We start from the raw sequence: 17,279 nt of genomic DNA, 5'->3' as shown, positions 1-17,279 counted from the left end.
ATAGTTAGGGTATCCATATCAGCCATGGATAGCTCCGGGGAGCCTCCGGGACTCGCCCAGAAAATGGCGTTTCATTACATTCAACGCTGGTTTTTTCGTCCACTTCAATGTTTTCCGCACTCACTCGACACTGCCCACCATCATGTCAGATTTATCAACCAAATGCATGTTGATATTATAGTCAAGAACACAATTTGGCTTATTGGTTCTTGCGTTACTCGGTTCACCTTGCCACTGTTCACCATTGTACTATCATGAATGGTTGTCAGCAAGTTCACTTCTCTCTTGTCTTTCCACCTAACTGAGCGTATTTGATCACTTTTTCTTAGTTGGCAGTCACCAACTTCAAGTTTATTGTCAAACACTGGCATTTCCCTTCTTCTTGGCTTTACTGTGCCAAACAATCCAGTTCTATTTTAAATCAAGAACCTAGATTGCAAGGGACCTGTATAGCAGTTATCCGTGTATAAAATGTGGCCCTTGCTCATCCATGGTACCATCAGTGACTTTACCACACTACCTGAGAAACCATGTTGGTCGTTACCGGGAATGTTTACATCACTAGCAGAATACAGAATCGTGTGTAACACCTATCCTGTTTCACAGTCACAAATCACAAAGAATTTCAATCCAAATCTGTTGCGTTTGGAGGGAATATACTGCTTGAATGCAACACGTCCTCTGAAAAGCACAAGGGAATCGTCAATCACCAGCGTCTGTGCTGGTACGTAGAAATCTCTGAACTTTCCAATCACTTCATTCATATAGTGCCTGACTCTCCAAAGTCTATCATCCTCTGTCCGGTCCTCATTACTTGCAAAATGAAGACACCTGAGGAGTATCTGAAACCTGTCTCGGGACATATAGTTCCCGAAGAAAGGTGTTGGAATAGTCAGGTTTTTGCTCCAATAATCTGTGATAGCGTGTTTGACACAATGTTTCATCAACATACATATTGCCGAAAATACATATATTTCACCTATAATAGTGTTTTTCCAACGCTGCAATCGTGAATATTCTGTTATCTCTTTTCCAATGAGATGAGTCGCATGAAGGTTCATTTGGTGTACAATATATTCCATGAGCGGCTCATCATAAAATGTTGTAAAGTAATCCATTTCACACATGTCCTCACCATTATCAGGGAAAAGGTCTGTAATCTTAACTTCTTTATTGTCAAAGGCAGGAATTAGAGGAATAAAATCGTCACCATCACTCCACACAAGTACACCTGGTGTCCTGCGAGACGCAACAGCAGCACGACAGCGAGGAAGCATTGCACACCGTGGACCAGGAGCTAAAGTCCGTCTACGCAAAGTACGGGCGCTATGTAAACGTGAGGTGAAATCCCGTGAACATGAGGGTCTTGGTTCCTCATGTGGTGCCATGCAGCGGCGCTTGGATGGGCGAGACGCTGCTGACACGACAAATTCTCACCCGGTATCACCACTGGTACTAGCAACAGGCTCGGTAACACTATGCTCTGAATCCACTTCACGAAAACCAGAAAATGAGTCACCTTCCTCTGACTCGTCGCCCAAAATATCCTCGTACTCTAAATAAGCACAAGAACTGTGTGGTCGTTGGTGAATTGGAGTAGACACTGAGCGAGGAGGCACGGGTGAGCATGTAGGCCTCGCCACGGGAGGAGACTGTATCTCATATTCACTGTCTGTGCTACTATCATCGGTTAATTGTCTGTAGTCCTTATCAATGTCAGGGTCATCAAAAATCACTTTCCTCACCATCAGAAAATAATTCACTAGTTATTTGCTCTTGAGTAAGTGATTGCGTGGTGCGTGCGCGGGAGGCGTTTGGCTGTGCGTTCGCCATGGTGACCGCTGGGTAATTGGTGCCTCCCACGCATTGGTAGCGTGAGCTGGATATTTTTTACAAAATGGCAGCTGGTTTACTATAGCCCCTGGGCAGCGTATGGAGGCCCCCTACCCCGCTGGCCATTCAAATCTTGTGTGGTATTCCATCACGTCATATGACATGAAGCACAATTTATAGCAAGTTACTCAACACATCATATGACGTGTTGCGCAGTTTAAGGTTTAATCATGGTGTTATTACCCAGTTATGTTGAGTGTATTAACCCTCTGAAATGCAATTAGCGTATAATTTTGCTCAATCAGGGGTGCGCATAACACCTTAACGACTGCACTGCGCCAAACGACAAATGCCATTCGCCAATTACTGTGCCAACTGACAAAAGTATTTTTTATTTCTTCGTACACAGTCGAAGCGCGCTTGCGGTAGGTTGAGTACAAAATGGACTCTTAGGACCTCCAGTGAGAGGCAGCCATCTTGCAAAAAATTCCCAGAATGTCGTAGGGCTGCTGGCTGGATTAGTACTGAGTGAGCAACAATAGGTGGCACACGCGCCTCTGGCTTCTAAACACCTGTCCAACGCGGTGTTGACTTGGGTACAAGATGGATTCCTGACGTGTTTGCCAGTTTGAAGAAAATTCCCAGCATTCCCCAGAGTCATGGCCAGGCTCATATTCAAGGTAGCAACTGTGTCATATTCATCCATATCAAGCTCCCAGCCCTAGTCAGCCATGTTTTTAAGAAAACATCATCTGATATTAGAATACAAGGCATATTGCTTGAAGATGAGCATGCCAATGATTTTGATAACCCAAATCTGGAAAAAGACCTAACACAGGTATCTGCTACTAGTGATATGGATAGTAAAGTGAACGATGTGGAGAGTGTGTACAGTACACAGCTCTCACAGCCCTGCCATGCCGGACTAGGTCATCACCATCAGTGGAACAACACAAATGAATTTTTGTATGTTCCACTGAACATTTAGTGCCAAATGCAATTCACTTGGACCATCCGGGAATTCGTTAGAGCGGGGTCTGTTAGAGTGATGATGCACTGTATTTGAAAAGAAAAAATGCAAGAGTAGAGAAATGATTGTAAATATTATTCAGCAGATATGTAAGTAATAACATTTAGCAGATACTGTATATAAGTAATAAAGTTTACCAGATATGAAAGTAAAAATAATAAAGAACAGAAGAGTGGGAAATTAGATAATTAATCAAAATTAAGATTTCTAGAGTAAACGAATTGAGATTCAAATAATTAATCAAATGGAATACAAATAATTAGCTAAGTTAAGAATTAGATTAATATTGTAATACATGAATATTATATGGTAATAATACAACATGGGCAAGGATATGCAATATAAATGGGCAATACACAGGCAAAAAAAAAAGAGAACAAAGTGAGAATTAGACAATTAGATTAAGATTATGAATAAATAAATGGATTCAGATTCAAAATAATTAATAAAAAAAGAAACATAATTAATCAAATTAAAAATTCAGTAATCTCTTAAGATTGTAATACAGTAATATCATATGGTGATAAGACAAGTTGGATAAGGGTATGCAATAGAAACAAACACATATGGCTGGAAACACTGATGTACTTAAAGCTTAAGAATCCATTAACAATACTGGAATATTAGACAACAAACAAGACTAGTAGCTAATATTAATGGCCAGATATATAAGTGAGAAATTAAATTATTAATTTTTAATTCACAAAGTAATGAATTAAAGATTCAGATAATTTGACAAATTAAGAGTTCAAGGTTTATAACATTTTGGGAAATTGAAGTGTTAGTATCAACAGATAAATGGGTAAGTTGCAAATATTGTAAACTAAGAATCTGATAACTAGACAAATTAAGCATTCAAAAAATTATTACATTTTATAAAATTGAAGTCTTTGTAGTAATAGTTATAAGAGGGTAAATTATATGTATTTAACCCTTCAATTGCGCATCGCATCATATGATGCTTTGCCCGACTTGCAGTAAATTGCGCATCGCATCATATGATGCGCGGGCGTACCGAGCATGATTTGAAAGGCCCGCGGGGTAGAGGGGGTCCCCATACACTGCCCAGGGGCTATAGTAAACAGCCGCCATTTTGAAAAAAAATCCAGCTCACGCTACTATCGCTTGGGAGGCCTCAGTTACCCGGCAGCCACCATGTCGAGCGCACGGCCGAACGCTTCTCGAGCATGCCCCACGCAATCACTCACCCAAGAGCAAATAACCAGTGAATTATTTTCCGATGGTGAGGAAAGTGACTTTGATGACTCTGATATTGATAAAGACTACACCCAATTGACTGATGTTGATAGCACGGACAGTGAATATGAGATACAGCCGCCTCCTATGGCGAGGCCTATACCCTCACCCATGCCACCTCGGCCAGCGTCGACCCCAATATTCCCTCGGCCACACAATTCCTGTGATTATTTAGAGTCTGAGGATACTTTCGGTGACGAGTCAGAGGAAGGTGACTCTTTTTCTGGTTTTAGTGAAGTGGAATCAGAACATAGTGTTACAGAGCCTGGTGCCAGTACCAGTGGTGTTACTGGGCGAGATTTTGTCGCGTCAGCAGCGTCTCGGCCAGCCAAGCGCCACCGCATAGCACCACATGTGGCACCAAGAGCCTCATGTTCACGTGCCTCTACCTCACGTGCACGTGCCTCTACCACACGTGCACGTGCCTCTACCTCTTGTGCACGTGCCTCTACCTCACGTGCAGGTAGCGGCCGTACTGTGCGTAGACGGGCTTCAGCTCCTGGTCCACGGGGTGCATCGCTTCCTCGCCGTAGTGCCTCTGCTGCGTCCCCTGCGTCTCGTCTCGCAGGACACCAGGTGTACTAGTGTGGAGTGATGGTGCTGGTTTTATTCCTCGAATTCCTGCCTTTGACGATAAAGACGTTGGGATTACAGATCTTTTCCCTGATAATGGTGATGATATGAGTGAATGTGATTATTTTACCGCATTCTATGATGAGCCGCTCATGGAATATATTGTACACCAAACGAACCTTCATGCGGCTCATCTCATTAGAAAAGATATATCAGAATTTTCACGCTTGCAACGTTGGAAAGACACCAATATAGGGGAAATGTATGTGTTTCTTGCAATATGTATGTTGACGAAATACTGTGTCAAACACGCTATCACAGATTACTGGAGCAAAGATCTGACTATTCCAACACCTTTCTTCGGGAAATATATGTCCAGAGACAGATTTCAGATACTCCTCAGGTGTGTGCATTTTGCAACTAATGAGGACCGGACTGAGGAGGATAGACTTTGGCGAGTGAGGCACTATATGAATGAAGTGATTGGAAAATTCAGAGATTTTTACGTACCAGCACAGAAGCTGGTGATTGACGAATCCCTTATACTATTCAAAGGACGTGTTTCATTCAAAAAGTATATTCCCTCAAAACGAAACAGATTTGGCTTGAAATTCCTTGTAGTGTGTGACTGTGAAACAGGATACGTGTTACACATGATTCTGTATTCAGCTAGCGATGTAGACATTCCCGGTAACGACGAACATGGTTTCTCTGGTAGTGTGGTGAAGTCACTGATGGCACCATGGATGAACAAGGGCCACATCTTATACACAGATAATTACTATACAAGTCCATTGCTAGCTAAGTTCTTGATTGAAAATAGAACCGGGTTGGTTGGCACAGTAAAGCCACGAAGAAGGGAAATGCCAGTGTTTGTCGGTGGACTTGCAGTTGGTGAGTGCCAGGTATGGAAATGTGATGAAATTCTCTTAGTACGGTGGAAAGACAAGAGAGAAGTGAACCTGCTGACAACCGTTCATGAGGGTACAATGTTGAACAGTGGCAAGGTGAACCGTGTAACGAGAGAACCAGTATATAAGCCAGATTGTGTTCTTGACTACAATATCAACATGTGTTTGATTGATAAGGCTGACATGATGATTGGCACTATCGAGTATGTGCGGAAAACATTGAAGTGGACAAAAAAAGTGTTTTTCCATCTTGTTGACATGAGCCTGTTGAACTGCTATAATTTGTACCTGGTGAAAACTGGACGTAAACCTGTGTTCCGTACATTTGCTTTTACACTTGCAACACAGTTATTAGCAAAGTTTGGTCAAGAAGTCCCTGGCATACGAAGACCAATCATGAACCAAGTGTTGCAGCATGCTGCAACACCCAGGCTCGCTCACATAGATGCCTTTCAGCAATACAGACTAAAGAATTTGCCAGCAGGTGGAAAGCGTGCAATAGGCCAACGTGCATGCGTAGTATGTAAAACAACAAAACGAAGAGTACAGAAACGTAAAGTGGGGTAAACATGGTGTGAAGCGTGTGCAGTTCCATTGTGTGTTGTCGACTGCTTCAACGACTACCACACACTCCAAGACTTCTAAATGTGCAATAATAGTGCAAAAACCTGTACATAGTGCGTGCTTGTGTGTACATATAATAATGAACATTGTGATTACATAATATAATGACGTAATGGAAAACATTTGTGTGCACATGTGTATACTCGATGTATGTAACATTTATTGACAATGACTGTGATGTAACATTATGTGCAACATAATTAGTGACTAATATTGCTAATAAAATAGGCCTAGACGCTGTAAATAATGACGCGAAAATAAATTCGTGGCAACTCTGGTTGCTTGAAGACCGCACGCGACGCCTCTGGGACGCACCGTGCATGAGGGATCATGCATGGTGTGACGTCATCGCCTATCTTGTCGGCTCAATTACGTCGTTGGTAAGTTCAATTGAATTTTTTGTTCTCGTGGTCAGGGAACATGACTTAACAGGTTAGGAAGAAAAAATTTTTTTTTTTTTTGGTATGCGCCTGTGGGTAACAAATGCTAAATAGCCCGGAGCCACACAAGGGTTAATCTTGGTGTTTTCATTACCCAGTGATGGTGAGTGTATTCATCATATTGGCATTACCCAGTGATGTTGATTGTATTAGTCATGGTATTATTAACCAGTTTTGTTGAGTGTATTAACCCTCTGAAATGCATTAGCGCCTAATTTCACTCGATCATGGGGTGCGTATAACACCTTAACCACTGCACTGTGCCAAACGACAAATGCTTTTCGCCAATAACTGTTCCCACCGACAAAAGTTTTTTTTTATTCGTACACGGTCAAAACACGCTCGTGGTAGGTTGGATACAAAATGAACTCTTGGGACCCTCCAGTGAGAGGCAGCTTTCTTTGAAAAAAAATCCCAGAATGTCCTATGGCTGCTCGCTGGGTTAGTATTGAGTGAGTAACCATGGGGTGGCGCACGCCCCTCTGGCTCCCAAACACCTGTCCGACGCAGTGTTGAAAGATCACTCTCTGTCGGTGAAATTCAGACCTTATAGCTTGAAGAACATAAGGGTCATGATATTGATGAAGCTAGGCGCAATAAGGACCTAACACAAAGGTCGGATGCAAGTGATACCGCACCTATTAGGATGATACAGCGAGCGTATCCAGTTGTAGCTGTGAACGCCACCCATGCCCACCTATGCCATCTCCAATTTATATAGGTGATACATAGATGAATCATTTTCTGGGTTCAGTGATGATGCATCTGATACAAGTAGCATAGATAAACAGTGTTAGCGGTTTCCATGGTGGTGTTTTCCATAGATATTTTCAAGATTAGCTGAATCTCTTCCAGAATGGCTGAATCTCTTCTAGATTGACTGACACTTGCTATAAATGACTGAATCTTCCAGTCAGGGACCTTACAAAGCGATATTTTCAAGACTACCTTATGCATTACGAGCTTGGCTACATACCACTTACAAGTACTAAAACCAAGGGTGTACGTGAGTGCGTTATTTGCAAGCACACAGAACAAAGAAACAGCGAAAATCTATCTGTACCTGGTGCAACGAGAGCGAAGTCGCACTGTGTACCCTGGACTACTTCATTGATTATTACTCACTTCCGAAGTACTGAGTGTGTAATACAGTGTGTTAGTGTGTAAATAGTGTGTGAAACTATACATAGTGTAATCTTAGTGAATTTTTAGCAAGTACTATTGCAACAATAAACATTGTGGATACATTACTGACACACAGTATCACAGTTCCATGGAACATTATGAACGTTCTGTTGTATACATATTGTAAATAACAAAAATATGCATCATATACAATAAAAAACTAATAAAACCGCATTGGAAATACATAGAACAAATAATTGAAAATATATTTGTGGCAACTCACAATGCTTGAATGGCCTGCACGCTTGTTTCTGGGAGTTTCTGGTACGGGCGACCAGCCGTGATGACGTCACAACGCACCTTGTCCACGTCCCCACAGCCAAAGTAAGTGGAATTTTGTATTTATTTTTACATAGACATACATGTTCAGGGTTAAAAAAACATTTTTTTGGGAACACTTGATTTCATGTGCACGGGGAATGTCACAATAAACTCGGCGCATCACAGTGGTTAAGGCACTCGTAGGTATATTGTAGGGTTCAAAACTTGGGTACAAGATGGATTCCTGAGGTGTTTGCCAGCTTGAAAAAAATTCCCAGCATTCCCCACGGTTGTGGGCAGGCTCATATTCAAGGTAGCAACCATTTTGCATGTATCCATATTGAGCTCCCAGTCTCTAGTTGGCCATGTTTTTGAGAAAACGCTCTCTGATGTTGAAATACAGGGCATATTGCTTGAAGATGAGTGTTACGACCCTGGGTTCTCCAGTGGAAACCAGAGGTCAAAATTGAGCTATTAAATTCGACAAGGCGCAACGCAATTATTCAGTGGTAGAAAAAGAGGCGTTGGCGCTAGTGTTAACATGTAAAAAGTTCGAAGTTTACCTCACAGGTAATATAGTGGAAGTGTACACGGACCATAACCCACTAGTCTTCCTGACTCAGATGAAGGGTAAGAATAAACGCATCCTCAGGTGGGCGTTGTACCTACAGGACTTCAATCTTTCCATTACCCACCTACCGGGCAGACTCAACGTGATAGCCGATGCTCTGTCCCGGTTGCCTGAATAACATTCATCTGAGCCACAGAAAGCCATTTACCAACTGTCATGCTTTAGTTATTTTTTTTTAGGTTCTCCTGTGACATTAAATATTCCGTGTCCAATTTCTTTACTTCCCTGTTCTTTTATTTTTTGTGTTTTTTTCTTTCAGAGAACTCCTTTGTATTTTTTTTTTGCAGAGAAATTGTTTTTGATTGATTTTTTGTTTTTGTCATGTTTTTTCTTTTTATTCTCTGTATACTCTTACAAAAAATATGACTACTATTCTAGTAGTCACATTTTTTTTTCTCTGAAGGGGGGGAGGAGTGTTACGACCCTGGGTTCTCCAGTGGAAACCAGAGGTCAAAATTGAGCTATTAAACTTCCTGGTAGCACAGTTGGGCATCTCGAATAGCAATTGTTTGTATCTTCCCTGCCAGACGTAAGACTATTATTGTTTCTCAAAGAGCATTTAAAGACTGAGCTGGGGGTTGATTATTAAATAATAACATAGGCACCAACGTTGCTTACTAATACTTTCTAATCATTCATAAAGTAACAATACGTTGCATAGGGGAAGATCTTTAATGTGCTTAGCTGCACGATCAATTAGGCTCCTCCCGGCACCACGATGAGGGAGGCAGCTGGTGGCTAGCTCGCTCTTCTCTGTGGCTGGTGTCGTGCGGTTAAGACCTACTCTGTGGCTGTATCCCTACTCTCCTTCCTTCTCCTCTTACTTATTTCCCTTACCTGAAGTTCCTGTATCCTTAAGCTAAGGACGGGGCATTAGTGAGTGTACCTACTCTGGTAGTAACTATTGGTGAGACCTGGGGTTAGTATTTGCCAGTGTTTTGTTTACCCTAAGTGTTGTGTTTTGTATTAGGGTACCACATGGTCTCACTACCCTAAGCTGCATCCAGCTTCAGTGCTTATCCAGTAGTACTTTACCTTAGCTTGTTATTAGTGTAAACCTTGTATCCTGTCTATGTGGACCAAGGCTTTTAACGTAAGATAGTGTGGTAAAGTTATTATTATTATTGTTATTGGTGTGAGAGTATATGGGGGGTTGTTAAGGGGTTAATAAATAAGTACATGAATTACAGAGTATCTCTTCTTCCAAGGTGGGAGCGCAGTGATCAACCCTTAGACTAATATATATGGTCTTGTAGCAAGTTATTACTACTGTGGATAGTTTATTTTGGGGGCCGGGCCTTTTAGCTCTCCCATATTTGATACTCTTGTCTTCTAACTACCTTTACCCCTTAATAGTACCAGTACCCCATAGAAGCCCCACTCATATCAGTAGTAACAATGAGCATGCCAGTGATTTTGATAACTCAAATCTGGAAAAAGACCTAAGACAGGTGTCTGATATTAGTGATACGGATATTGAAGTGAACGATGTGGAGAGTGTGTACAGTACACAGCTCTCACAGTCATACCCTACCCTAGGTCATCACCATCAGTGGAACAACACAAATGAATTTTTGTATGTTCTACTGAACATTTAGCGCCAAATGCAATTTGTTCGGATTATCCGGGAATGCTTTAGAGTAGGGTTCGTTAGAGTGAGGATGCACTGTAATTGAATCACTAATATGCTCACAATACTTTTTGAGTATAGCGATGGATCACATTTTATTATATAAATATATCACACTACACACTATTGAATAATATTACTCGAAAAAAAAATCAAAGACATTGAAATAATTAAGTAATAATATTTTTGTGGCAACTCCCGCCTGACAGCTCGGGTGGAGCTGACTGCCTCCAATGATTACTCTGTCAACGCCTCACGTTTGCCAGACTTCCTCACCCTATTGTGGTCAAAATATGTCACAAATTATTTTCTATTTTTCCCATGATCAGGAAACACACATGAACACTTTTATAAGACGTGTTGCAGGCTAAAATCGCAAGAGAGCAGCCCAAGGGTTAACAAAAACCAACTAATAATATCAGGGGTTTCGCGGCCTGATGAGGGTATCGACATCATAAAACCAAAACACGCTGAGTCCCTGATGAAGGTAATGCCATCATCAATTAATGCATTTTTAAAAATCCCATTTATTGTCCGAACATTATGGGACTGGTTTTAAATGTGCCCCTTTATATTGTGAACAGTTTGATAGCAAAATGAATGACGTAGCATGAAAATTGAGGTTAGAAAGCTGAAAAGAGTACAGTTCATCCTCACTAACGAACCCCGTTCTAGCGAATTCCCAGAAGATCCGAACAAATTGAATTAGGTACTAAATGTTCAGTGGAACATACAAATGTTTGATTAAGCGAAGATTGTTCATCCAAGCAGTCACTGAGACTGAGCGTCGGAGGTGGCTGTCATCATCTATGATTCGCCAAAGTGTAAACCGTTATACAGTGTTTTATTATGCTTACCCATTGTTTCTAGGGATAAATGGTTGAAGGATGATAAAATGGTATCAAGGGTCATTAGTGAGAGTTGTTGTCAGGGGGGCAAGTGGTGTCAGTAGTTAGGGTTTATTGTTAGGGGGGGGCAGGTGGTGTAAGTTATTCTCATGGAAGGCAGGTTGTCAGTGGTGTAAGTTGTCAGGGAAGCTGGAGTAATAGTGGTGTCAGGGGAGGCTGGTTGTGTCAGTGGTGGAAGTTGTCAGGGAAGATGGAGTAACAGTGGTGTCAGGGGAGGCAGGTTGTGTCAGTGGAGAGCTCTGGCTCGAGTTATCATGTAAATGGCAACACGTGGCTGGCGCCTCCATGCTCCACCTCGATAGTTCACTCACTGTCTGCTTTTCACCAAATTAGCTGAGAAAATGTTACCATTTCAGTTGTTTGTAACACAAAGCTCTATCATATTCCATAGTCAAATTGAACAATTTATAATAAATTGTGGTGTCAGTGGTGAGAGGATGTATTAGGGGGTGGAAAGGCGTCAGAGAAGGAGGGTGAGTAGAGACACCAGCTGACTGCTGCAGCACTTGCCTGCCTCGATACTAAGCTCACTTGCTGCTTTTGACAAAATTAGGAGAGAAAATGTTACCATTTCAGTGGCTTGTAATGTATCGCTCTACCACATTCCGTAGTCAAAATGAAGAATTCATAATAAAGTGTGGGGTTAGTGGTGAGGGGATGTATTGGGGGGGGAGGGAGGGGTAAGGAGGCGGCTAGCCTCTATGCAGTCAACATTGGGTCGAGTTTCGTCGAGGTCTGGGTTCAAGGTCTGGCCTGAGGCCTGGTCTGGCCCAAGGCCTGTCAGTCTGGCTGCCACCCTCCCCCCCTCACTCCTATACCACCAACATGCTACAACCCCTCCCCCCTCTCCTCCCGCACCTGACTACCAGCGGCCGGCCCTGACCCTCCTTCCCCTACCACCGGTGGCCCGCCAACCACCCCTCCTCTTCAGTTTGTTGAGAAAATTATGTGATTTTGCTTTTTTGGATTCAATAATGCTCATATATGTAGAATTTTTAATCCAAATTGTTTATAAGTGATTGTTCTATCAAATGCCATAGTGAAAATGAAGACTTCATAATAAATGAATTGTTTATGAATATTTATATAGACTGATACAGTTGGCCTATGGAAATCCTGGCCAATACATCATATTTGCAGCCACCAATAACAGTCACATAGTTTTGATTTTAATATGGAATTGTTTACCATTGATTGTTCTATCATGTGCCATGTTCAAAATGATAAATACATAGTAAATAGATTTTCTGTGATTTTTTGTTTTGTTGATAGTGGATGTAGGACCTTTGTTATTTTCACATGAAGGGGAGGGACAGCCTGGGGCTGACGGGTAGAACGAATTCCACAGTGAAACGAATCGGCCTCGCCTCATATAATGCCTACGCCTCATTCGAGTGAGGTCACACTGTATAAACATTTGAGTATGGTTTGTGCGCTCACGGCCAATGCTCAGCCTTCGTTGCAGTGTGTGCCAGGTCGCTTGCCAGGCCAGCAAAAGAGTTAATCTTCCTTGGAGATTTCAATTTCCCGAGTCTAAGATGGAGAATGGCAAACACAAATATCATAGCAGGGAATGACTCGGGAAATAACCAACCACAGGTCAGAGAACTTTTGAGATTCTGTGACAAATTCTCGCTCAATCAACATTTACAGAACCAACTAGGAACGAAAACACACTAGACTTGTTTTCTAGGGTGTTTTTGTTGTTTTCTAGTTTTCTAGACTTGTTTTCTAGTTCATCATTAGTTCACAAACAATGATGAACTAATCAGAGACATCACAATCTCAGATACTTCATACTCAGACCATAAGCTCATTGAAGTGCAAACTAGCATAAATAACGGTAGTAGGTCTAAGAGACCCAACAAGCGAGAAGGAATATTCAATCAATCAATTTTAACAATAAGAGGATCGACTGGGAAAAAATAAATGTAGACCTTGCAACCATTCAATGGGAGACAGTCATAAACAACAAAACTCCCACACAGGGAATAGCTCAACTGACAGCTGAAGCTTACAAGGTTTGCTTGAAGCACGTGCCTGTGAGGAGGGGCAGAAAGAGGACCACTCTAGAAAGAGAACGCAGACAACTCTACAGGAGAAGGAAAAAAATAACGGAAATGCTTCGGCAGACACAACTATCACAAGCAAAAAAAATAAGCCTAAGCAGGGAGATCGAAGAAATAGAACAAACGTTGAAGCGATCATATGAGTCTGAGGAAATGGAATTGGAACAGAAAGCTATACAAGAGATAAGGAAAAATCCGAAATATTTTTTCACATACGCAAAATCAAAATCAAAAACCTCTACCAGTATTGGACCATTAATTACAAATGAAGGTACGTACACAGAGGACAACAAAGAGATTAGTGAAATTCTAAGACGCCAGTATGAGGCTATGTTTAGCACACCAATAAACAACATGAAAGTTGATGACCCAGACAGCTTCTTTATGAATGACATTCAAGCTGCAGATAATATAACGGATATTACCACAAACTCGAAAGACTTTGAAAGAGAAATTGACAATATGCCTATGCACTCAGCTCCTGGGCCTGACTCATGGAATTCAATATTCATAAAGAAATGTAAAGTACCAGTAGCGAGAGCACTCAGCGTAATTTGGAGAAAGAGCCTGGATACAGGGGACATACCAGCAGCACTTAAATCTGCAGATATAGCTCCGTTGCACAAGGTGGGGGGGGGGGAGTAAAGCCTTGGCAAAAAATTATAGGCCAGTTGCACTAACATCACACATAATAAAAGTGTTTAAAACGTTTGTATATAGGGTAATAACACCACAAACAGTATTGTTGGGGTGAAACTTTAGTGCGTCTGACCTTGAATGTGTGAAGGAAGCAGCCGCCACCTGACTGTGTGTAGTGACGTCTCTTAGTGCCTGAACTAACTATATCAACTTAGTTGTACAGTTGTGGTGAACAAAACATGTAGATACTTACATATAACATCTGTATATAGTGAATAAAATCAAAAACAGTATTGTGGGAGGAGAATGTGGGTGAGGGAGGGAGGAAGTAGCAGCCAGAGGCGGGCTGCCACTGGTTGCCACTGCCACTCAGCATGCCAACTTAGTGGTTCGTTATGGTGAACACGAATGTAGATACTTATATGTAACGTCTGTATATAGTGAATAAAAGCAAAAACAGTATGGTGGGAGGAGAATGTGGGTGAGGGAGGGAGGAAGTAGCAGCCAGAGGCGGGCTGCCACTGGTTGCCACTGCCACTCAGCATGCCAACTTAGTGGTTCGTTATGGTGAACACGAATGTAGATACTTATATGTAACGTCTGTATATAGTGAATAAAAGCAAAAACAGTATGGTGAGAGGAGAATGTGGGCGAGTGAGTGGCTGGCTGGTGTGTGGCGGTCACTCCTCGTTGCTTTTTGACTCATATTAGCGACTTAATGGTACGTTATGGTGAACAAAACATGCAGATATTTATATATAACCTGTGTATATAGTGTAATAATCGACAAAGTATTTGTTCACTGTTTGATGAACATAATAATTGAATCAACAATATGGACACTATATTTTTGAGTACAGCGATGATTCACTCATTTTATTATATAAATATATCACACTACACACTATTGAATAATATTACAGCAAAAATACTATGAAAAATCAATCAGAGACATTGAAATAATTAGGTAATTATCTCTTTGTGGCCACTCCTGCCTGACAGCTGGCGAGCAACAGACCGCTTGGGACGCACGCTGAGTCAGCGTCTGTTTTTTGCCAGACTTCCCGCCCTATAGCGGGCAATATATGCCACTTACGATATTTTTATTATTTTTCCCATGATCAGAGAACACAAATTAATAGGTTTAAAAGAAAAAATAATTATTTTTTTGTATGCGCCTGTGGGTGACAAATGCTAAATAGCCTGGAGCCACACAGGGGTTAAACATAATACAGGGTACATAACACAATCAAATTTGCCCATAGTAGGTAAGCACCATGTAAAGAATTTGGGAATAATGATGTCTAACGACCTAATGTTTAGGGAGCATAACCAAGCAAATATTGCGTCAGCCAGAAAAATGATGGATTACGAGAACTTTCAAATCCAGGGATCCCATCACAATGGTTGTGCTCTTCAAATAACTTGTGTTGTCGCATCATGAGTACTGCTCAGTACTCACTTTACCCTTCAGAGCAGGAGAGATTGCAGAAATAGAGGGAGTACAGAGAACATATACGGCATACATAGACCCGATAAAGCACCTAAATTATTGGGATCGTCTCAAAGCCCCCCAAATGTACTCACTAGAAAGTCGACGAGAGAGATATCAAATAATATACATATGGAAAATACTAGAGGGCCAGGTTCCAAATCTACACTGTAAAATAATAACATACTGGAGTGAATGATACGAAAGAAAAAGCTCAATAAAACCAGTGAAGAGCAGGGGTGCCATAGGCACAGAGAACACTGTATAAACGTCAGTGGTCCGCGGTTGTTCAACATTCTCCTGGCAAGCATAAGAAATATTGCTGGGACAACCGTGGACATCTTCAAGATAAAACTAGATAGGTTTCTCCAAGGAGTGCTGGACCAACCTGGCTGTGGTGGGTATGTGGGCCGCTCCAAGCAACAGCCTGGTGGACCAAACTCTCACAAGTCAGAGTTTGAGGAGTAGAGAGTACTCCTCAAGTACTTCCAGTAGAGTAGAAGTAGAACAACTCCCAGAACCCCATCAAGCAGGTAAACTGCCTCTAGATACAATGAAGATAAGCCTTAGGCTACACAATGAAACTTGTAAAAGCAACTGTATTGCTGCTGCCTCTAATATCAATTGGGAGTTTGAAATAGGTGACATAGTGATTATCAACCTTGTAGTGCAAACATTTCTTCACAAAACTTTTAGCCTTGCCTTAAGGCTACCTTGAGGTGTTTTCTGGGCTTAGCGTCCCCGCTGCCCGGTCGTCGACCAGGCCTCCTCGTTGCTGGATTGGTCAACCAGGCTGTTGAATGCGGCTACTCGCAGCCTGACGTATGAATCACAGCCTGGTTAATCAGGTATCATTTGGAGGTGCTTATTGAGTTCTCTCTTGAACATTGTGAGGGTTCGGCCAGTTATGCCTCTTATATTTAGTGGAAGCGTGTTGAACAGTATCAGGCCTCTGATGTTGACAGAGTTCTCTCAGAGTACCTATTGAACCTCTGCTCTTCAATGGGGGTATTCTGCACATGCTGCCATACCTTCCGGTCTCAAATGATATTATTTCTGTGTGCAGATTTGGGACCAGCCCCTCTACTATTTTCCACGAGTAAATTACAGTAGTTGCATGTCTCTGCACCTTTTCCAGTTTGTTGATGTGCTGCTTAAGATATGGGCACCATACAACCACTGCATATTCCAGTTTTGGTCTGACAATAGTTGTGAATAATTTCTTTAGTATTTTGCCATCCATGTATTTAAAAGCAATTCTGAAGTTAGAAAGTGTAGCATTGGCTCTTCACACAATGTTCTTTATGTGGTCCTCAGGTGATAGCTTTTTATCTAGAACCACTTCTAGATCTCTTTCTTTATCCAAATTCTTTAAAGATTTATCACATTTCATAGAGGTGTCTGAATATAAAGTGAAAAAAATGCCAAAGGAGCTAAGTAAGAACAAAGCATTTGGTCCAGATGGAGTTTCACCATGGGTTTTGAGAGAATGTGCACTTGAGCTCAGCATTCCACTTAACAGATTTTTTCAGGCATCCCCGTGAACAGGAGTCCTAGCAGATGTGTGGAAAAAGGCTAACACAGAACAAATGTTTGCACTACAAGGTTGATATTCACTCTACTACCTATTTCAGATTCCCTGTTGATATTAGAGGCAGCAGCAATCTACAACAGTGGCAGCAGGGAAGATCCCATCAAATATAGACCTGTATCATTGACAAGTGTTACAGTATAGTGAAAATTTTGGAAAAAACCAGCGTTGAATGTAATGAAACGCCATTTTCTGGGTGAGACCC

The sequence above is a fragment of the Procambarus clarkii genome, chromosome 35 (genome assembly GCF_040958095.1).
Source record: "Procambarus clarkii isolate CNS0578487 chromosome 35, FALCON_Pclarkii_2.0, whole genome shotgun sequence".
NCBI lineage: Eukaryota > Metazoa > Arthropoda > Malacostraca > Decapoda > Cambaridae > Procambarus > Procambarus clarkii.
The sequence above is the reverse complement of the archived record's forward strand: the minus strand, read 5'-3'. Positions refer to the sequence as shown.